Genomic DNA, 8,192 nt, shown 5'->3' on the forward strand with positions numbered 1-8,192 from the left:
CAGCAGAACAGTAGGCAAAGGTTACCGTTGTCAAAGAAAGGATTTGTCGCCTTTTGCCATGTGGAGATGAATGGGTGAAAAAATAAACAAAGCCTAGTTAACATGTAAATGGTCTTTTAAAGACCTATGAAGTACTCAGGTGCGGCTGCGATAATCTCTAAAACTGTCTGTGTGTGTGTGTGTGCAGCCGGTAAACTGTCTCGGCCCGGGCTGACACACACGAACGGGGGCGGGGGTTTGAAGCACTTTGAGCCCAATGGCGTTGCGCTCCAACCTTCAAGCCCTCGGCTCACTGGGAGGGCCAAGGCTCCTGTTTGGGTGGGCCTGGCCCACCCGCTAGAACCGGGCCTGGTAGGCAGTATATTTTAAGTGTGTTTCGTCCAGAAAAGCACGAACTCAGGAATTTAAACGTACCACAGTGCAGTGGCGGCTGCTATTAGTACTTAGAGGTAGGGCGGGGGGAATACAACCAAAAACTAAACGCACAACAAAAAATAGTTTAAATCACACTTGCCTGCCGCTCCGATGGCAGCCACCTTACTTTACTCCGCCGATCCTGGACTCCAAACTGCACCAACTCCTAGGTGCAAAATCCCCGTGCTTCTTTCATGCTGGGAATACAATTCCCAGCATGAGAGAAGTGCTGGGATTGGTTTGAGTGGCTTTGTTTGTCACTCGGACAGTGTATTGGAGCCTTGGGTGTTTTTCCAAACTGGCTGTGCAATACAGCCGGGTTAGAGAAACTTACGTGCACATGTGTGTTTGGCCGGCCTAGGACGGCTGGTCAAACACACATACACACTTAAAAGTGCTCACCACTCCTCCCCCTGCCATGTCTCTCCAAAAGGATTGCCTGGACCCACCCCACCCAAGACTAGCTCGTTAACTGTTAGGCAAAAATAAAATGATAATAAAATGCTTTTATTATCATTTCATTTTTTCTCTTTTAGCGGAGTGGGGCCTCGGTCCTCCACCACTACGGAGGAGCTGCCCCTGCCACAGTGATTGGTTTTACTAAAAAGAATGTATTTGTACCCAAATTACCCCTTTTAGCAACATTAGGATAAAAAAACTGTGGGGGGGGGGGGATAACATTCTAACCTATACCAGGTAGTTTGAACGTAGCTCCTTGATTGCAGTTCATATGCAATTGTGTTATATTAGGATTGTAACTTATGAACTGCAAGTAACAAAAGGATCTCTGTGACAAGAGCAGTAACCAACTGAGCTAGCCACATAAAATGCAGTTTAGGGATCTCTCTGGCACACGTTCTTTGCAGCAGGCACATTAACCATCTGTGCCACTTCATAATGGATGAAAACTGCCACTAGACAAAACGCTTATCTGTCTCCAGCAGGAACATTATTCACAAAAGTTATCTTGACATTTTAATTACTGCCTAAAAGCTCCTGGATACACAAGGAATTCGGGAGAAGGTGGTCTTATTTCGGAGTACACAGCACCCAAGGAGAGAGGGGGTCCCCACTTCACTGTAATTAGAATAGCCCATTCCCAGGCGGCCGACCACTAACAGACAGAAATTGACCGTGGCACCATTATCTGCTGTATCAATGCAGAGAGCAAAGAGAAGGGAGAACATGAGCCAAGCAGCGTCCTTCTCACTCGCAGGTGGAGCCAGAAAAACAAAAGTAAGCAGGCCCAGCACTGCAACCGCTTACAATACACAGAACACACAGGTCTCTCCACTGCCTGAAGTAAAGTAAAGTAAACTGAAACACCATCAGGAGAGGGAAACCTGGTGTACCCAACATGCGTGGACCCCCTGCACCACAGTAGCTGAAACGAACAATAATATTTTCCTAAAAGAAAAACCAAACAATTCCTACCTTAGCTGTTGAAGCAACAAAAAACTATTGCGAAAAGGAGCCCTCTGCACTTGTAGATGAGGAAAGCCTGCAGCAACCTTCCCAGAGAGTCCACAGTCTCACAGTCTGTGCTGCATCAGCCTGCTGCCTCGGGCTGCCCTGAGGTGTCCATGTGTCGAGGTTAGGGAGCACAGCCATACTCCGGCTGGTGGCAGCATTTCCTGGGGCTCAGGTCCATCTGCAGGAAATTGAAATTAGAAACACATCCTGCTGGTATAGCCTGTGCCAACTAGGTACCCTGCAGCACAGTGAGACAGAGTCTTAACACGTGCAAAGACCTGCGGGCACTGATTTGAGATAGAACAGCCTCTGGTCCCACCTCCAGACCGTCTATACGGCAGATCCAACAGTGAGTGAAGAAGCTTATCTTCCATACCTACAGACCCTAACCCTGATGACACTTCCCGAGCAGGCTAGAGAGGACCTAGAGGCTCCGCTCTCCATCGAGGAAGTACAGTCTGCATTACAGCAGCTTCTGGAAGTGAAGTCCCCGGGTGAGCGACGGATACCCCCCTGAGGTCTACCGGGCCTACGTGGGCACGTTCACCCGAGCCCTCCTACAATTATATGAGGAGGCCTTCGAGAAGGGTATCCTCCCTCCCACTATGAAACAGGGAAAATTATGCATGATCCTGAAGCTGGGAGGGGACAGCTGCGAACCCTCATCATATTGCCCAATCACTATGATCAATATGGATACAAACATATTGTGCAAACTGTTAGCTTCCCGCCTGGGACCCAACATGCCGCACCTCGTACACGAGGACCAGTGTGGCTTCATACTGGGCCGTAACACTGCAATCAACCTGCGGAGCTTAAACCACATTATGCAGGAAGTGAGAGACCGAGAGGAAGAGATGGTACTCGTGTTTATAGACCTGGCTAAGGCAATCAACACAGTTGACTGGGGGTACCTCTTGGAGGTCCTCAGGGTCGTGGGGATGGGCCCCAGATTCCGCCAGTGGGTCCAAATATTGTATACTGAGCCACAGGCTCAGGTGAGACTGGGGGAGGGGGCTTGTTTGGATGAGTGGTTGCTGGGATGTGGCACCCACCAGGCGTGCCTGCTCTCGCCCATATTCTTCGCACTGGCATTGAGCCATTGGCGGTACGGGTGGGAGCGGAATTGGACCGTTGGAGTATGCGGGTGGGAGACACGAACCACATCATCTCCCTATACGCGGACGATGCGCTTTTCTACTTAGCATGCCCCCAGGTAGCCGTCCCCGGTCAGCTGTGCCACCTCAATAGATTCGGGGATGTCTCTGGCCTGAGACTCAACCGTAATAAATCACTGATCTTCTTGCTGGCGGGCATGACTGCTGTGCCCCTGGTGGACTTCCCAGACCTAGAGCTCAGATGGAAACGGGCAAACTTTAGGTACCTGGTGGTCCAGATTACGTTAACTAATATCCAGTCAATAGCCCTAAACTTGGACAGGACCCTCACAGCGCTGCAGCGTTCGGTGAATTTCTGGAACACCCTCCCATTGTCCATAATGGGCAGGCTTGCTATCTCAAAGATGTTAATGCTTCCTAAGTGCCTTTACACTATCCAGATCTCGCTCTGTTCAATCCAGACAGGAGTATTCAAGCAGCTGAACACAATCCTGACCTCATTACTGTGGGCCAGGAAGAGGAGTAGAGTAGCCCTCAACACCCTGACATGTAGATATGAGGACGGGGGATTGGAGGCCCCATGCTTTGATCTATACTAATATGCCGTTCAGCTGCAGCCTGCAGCTCGTTGGATGGCAGAAGGGGACAACTGGGAAAAACGACTGTTGGCTGGCAGGGCGGACCCAGTGGCTATCCAAATAGGGGCAGGGGGCGGAGGGCGACCTCCCATATATAGCGGGACAAACGGCGAACATTTGGCAGCGGTTTGTGTAAAAGGTGCTGCATTGGGCACCATTCCATAGAGAGCTGCCTATTTGGATCCTGGCCCTCCTCAGAGAGATGGAAACACACATGTCCTTTCAGGCCTGGGAGGGAGGGAGGTTGGAAGGTCCTTGCAGACCTTTTTCCAGAATGAGACCTATATAACCTATAAACAGGCAAGCAAGAGTTTCGCTCTTAGGCAGGGTCATTATCTGCAATACAGGGGAATTCAGGAAGTAGTCATGGTCACCTGGCCCCAATATCCGGAGATCCCCCAACAGGCACATACCTTAGACATTCTGCTTACGTGCGGATCCGGTCGCAGGATGATATCTCTCCTATACAAAGCCATGAAGCAGGACTCTACTGCCCTGCCACCACAGTCAAGGGCTGCTTGGGAGAGGAACCTCAATACACAAGAGGAGAGAGCTTGAGTGGCAATTAGTGTTAGTGACCTCACTGTTGTAAGTTCCGGCCCTGAGGGGGGGTGTTGGAAGGCACTTATAAGTCTCAAAATGAAGACACCATGTAACCCGAGGTCAGGGTTAAGAGGCTTTTCAGGCCTAACTTGGTTTACTGGAGAGGTTGGAAGAATAGTCAGTCTTGCCTGAGGGTTTAGAATAACACAACTAATCATGAAAAGCGGAAAAACCAAGCAAGAAAGTAAGGGTCCCTGGGTTCTAGTCTCTGTGACGTGATAGGGGTAACATACAAGTCTCCGGCAGTCCCAATTCCTGCTGGGGGCTTTCTTGTCAGGTCCTCCATCCTCCTGGGGATTTCTCACGTCTCGGGCTTCAGTAATACTCCAGTCATCCAAGGAATGGCGAAAGGACATCAAGAACAAAAACAGGGTCAGTCTCTTGTTCATAAACAATGTAGGTGGTATCAGTTCCTAAGAAAAAGTAGACTTGAGTGTGCAGAGAGGAGAGAAAGAGTACTTCTGTATGTAACTTGTGGTGCCCTCACACACCCTTGTGAGTGTATAGCATCATCATTGGGCAGGTGCTCCTAGTGGGGGTGGCGCTGCAGTCCCTCACGGGCCCGTTTTAAGGGGCTCTCTGGCGGAGATCTTCTAGGAAACATATGATGTTGAATGTCTACGCCAGTTTTTTAACACCAGGTACTACGAACAAACAGAGGAAGACCCTATCACACGGTTATCGACTAAGATACAAAGCCTCGTATTTGAAGCAGAAACAGAAGGTTGGATCACGAAGGATGAAGCCATGTTCCTCATCAAACAAGACCCACGCACACCATACTTCTACTGCTTACCCAAGATTCATAAGGGTACTAACCCACCCCCTGGACGACCTAGCGTGTCCGGGATTGATTCTTTACTGGAACCTCTCAGCAAATTCTGCGATGTATTCCTATGCCCTCTGGTCACTAAGACTTCGACATATCTAAGAGACACTACAGAGGTACTTAACCTCATTGAACACTTTGAGGAACCAGAATCAATCACCCTCTTGGTCACTTTAGACGTGGATGCGCTTTATACCAACATCCCCCAGGACGCGACTCTCGCAGTTCTGGAACATGCTCTACGCAACCTGAATCCCTGGCCATATGTCACACCTATCACCTTCATCTGTGATTGTGCGACCATTGCCCTCAAAGAAAACTTTTTTGCCTTCAGGAATAGACTCTACCATCAAGTACAGGGCACCAGTATGAGTAGCACCTTTGCGCCGAGCCTGGCATGTCTCTACATGGCCAATTTTGAGGAGGAACACATCCTTACCAATACCAATCCATATACGAACAATATTCTATTATTGCGACGCTATATTGATGACATTATCAATTTTTGGAAAGGGGACGAAGAGACCTGCCATTCCTTCTTCACCTGGATCAACACTAACTACCCCTTCCTCAAATTCCTGGGTTCTTTGTCACCTGAGTCGATTCCCTTCCTTGACCTGTTGATATCCCTCTTTGCTCCTACGCTCCACCTTCACAGTCTACTCCTCTTCGCTGGTCGTTTGGGTCCGTCTCTGGTCACCTGTCCTTGTTCGACAATATCGCTCTTCCCCGCTTCCTTTTTCTCCTCGATCTGCTCCACGTCTGATGTCATCGCTGGGTGTGATAGTACATTATGGCCATCGACTGCTCCCATTGTCGGACGTACATTGGGGGCCATCTTGGTGTTCTTGGCTAGTTGGAGCTTCGTATTACACTGCCTTTCCTCTCGGGATGGACGATCGGGCCATTCAGTTACGGTAGAGGTAGTCAACGTTCCCCTGTAGTTCCCCTGGGATGTGTGGGGTCTGAAACGAAAATGGCTGTAAGGCTAACAACCATCGTAACACTTTGGGATTGGTGTCCATGTGGGTGGCTATCCACGTCAGGGGTGCATGATCTGTTAAAAGAAAAAATGAGCATTGCAGCAGATAATATTGTAAGGACTCCATGGCCCATTTAACGGCTAAACATTCCTTTTCCATGGTGGCATAATGTGTCTCCCTTGGGAACAGTTTCCTACTCAGGAATAAGACTGGGTGTAGTAGTCCCTGGGAATCTGGTTGCGACAGCACTGCCCCCAGTCTTCCGTCCGAGGCGTCTGTTTGTAGTACGAAGGATTTCTTGAAGTCTGGACATATAAGGACAGGGGCATGACATATCAGGTGTTTCAGAGACCGAAAACTATACTCCTGGGTTGCCTCTCCACTCTATCTTGTTACATGTGTGTTTTTGCCTCAGTAAGTCCGTTCGAGGACTGGCTAGTTCGGAGAATTGTGGACCTGCAACAGTAATCTACTAACCCAAGGAAGGCACATACTTCTTTTCTAGTGGTAGGTTCAAGAATGTTCTGGATGACTTCTAGTTTATTACTTTGTGGCTTGATTTCCCCTCTAATTATGGTGTATCTCAAATACTCTGTGCCGAGAGTAGTCTTCTTTGGGTTCAATGCAAGACCAGCCTGACTCAGGGTGTTGAAAATGTTTCGTAGGTGGTATAAGTGAGTCTCCCAATTAGGTTTGTAGACCACTATGTCATCTAAATACGCAACGGAGTATGGTTTCTGTGCTTTGAGTATTACATCCATTAGTCTTTGAAACGTCGCTAGTGCCCCATGAAGCCCAAAGGGCATCACTTTGAATTGATACAATCCAGATGGTGTAGAGAAAGTAGTCTTCTCTTTTGTTGATCTGGTCAGTGGGATTTGCCAATACCCCTTCATTAGATTGATGGTAGACATGACCCGGGCCTCTCCTAGTCTCTCTATTAAGTCACCCCCCGGGCATGGGGTACTTATCAAATTTAGAGTGTGCCTTTAATTGACGAAAGTCAATATAAAAGCGGATGCTCCCATTTAGTTTGGGTACCAAAACAATGGGAGAGCGCCAAGCACTCTGGGATGGTTCAATAATGTCCACTTTAAGAATTGCTTCTATTTCTTGTTCTACAGCCATTCATATAGTTTCTGGTATCCTGTTGAGTTAGAGGTTCACTATTTGTCCTTCCTGAGTGATGATATAGTGAGCTACTAAGGGGGTATGTCCCAGTTTTCTGAAACTTAGCCCAGGGAATCCGTTTAGTGGCTGTCTTACTTGCTGTTGCTGGCTAAGAGAGAGTTCAGGTCCCATTAGGGGTAATTCAACTTCTCTCTCCTGTCTGGGCCCTCCATTTATTTCTAATGTTGTGGAGAGAGTTACTTGGTGTATTGCAACAGTAGGGTCTACTGAAAAGTCAGCAGAGTCCTCCCATTTTTTTAGGAAATTGATGTGATATGTTTGTCCATTTTTCCCGGTGTGGGGAATGGCTACCCTGTAAGAGACTGGTGTTAGCTTTTGGGTAACGACATAGGGACCCTGCCATGTGGCCAACAATTTCTTTTCGGAGGAGGGAATCTAAATATTGCCCCAAATGTACCATTTCTGTGACCTCCTCAATTGTGGAAGTGTGAGGTTTTAACCAGTGGTTCCCTAGATCCCTAATCCTATAAAAGAGAACCCTTGGATTGTCCCCGGTTACCCACTTTTCCTTACGAAAACATGCTTTATAATATTCATGGTCACAGCCCAGCCTCTCCAAGATGGCTCTTTTGATATACGGGTAGGGTGTGACTCTGGCTGGGTTGGCTGCTTGACAGGCTGCTTGTAGCTCACCGGACAATAACGAGGTGATGTACTGACCCCATCTCTCAGGAGGCCAAGTGGCATTGGTGGCTACACTTACGAAATTAGTAAAAAAAATAGTTGGGGTCATCACCTTCCTGAAACTTCTGTAAAACACTCCTAGGGACATTGGGATGGATCATGGTGCTGTAAATGGTGTCTGTAAGGCGTAGGATGGCTGTATCTTGAACCTTTTGATTGGTTGTCAGGAGTATTGCCTGTTCTTTTTACGTGGTTTGGAAGACCTCTCTCTCTTTCTGTGCATTTTGGTTCTGTTGAGCTACAATCAACTGTAAATGCC

This window comes from Triturus cristatus, chromosome 12, assembly GCF_964204655.1.
Source record: "Triturus cristatus chromosome 12, aTriCri1.1, whole genome shotgun sequence".
NCBI classification, from domain to species: Eukaryota; Metazoa; Chordata; class Amphibia; order Caudata; family Salamandridae; genus Triturus; species Triturus cristatus.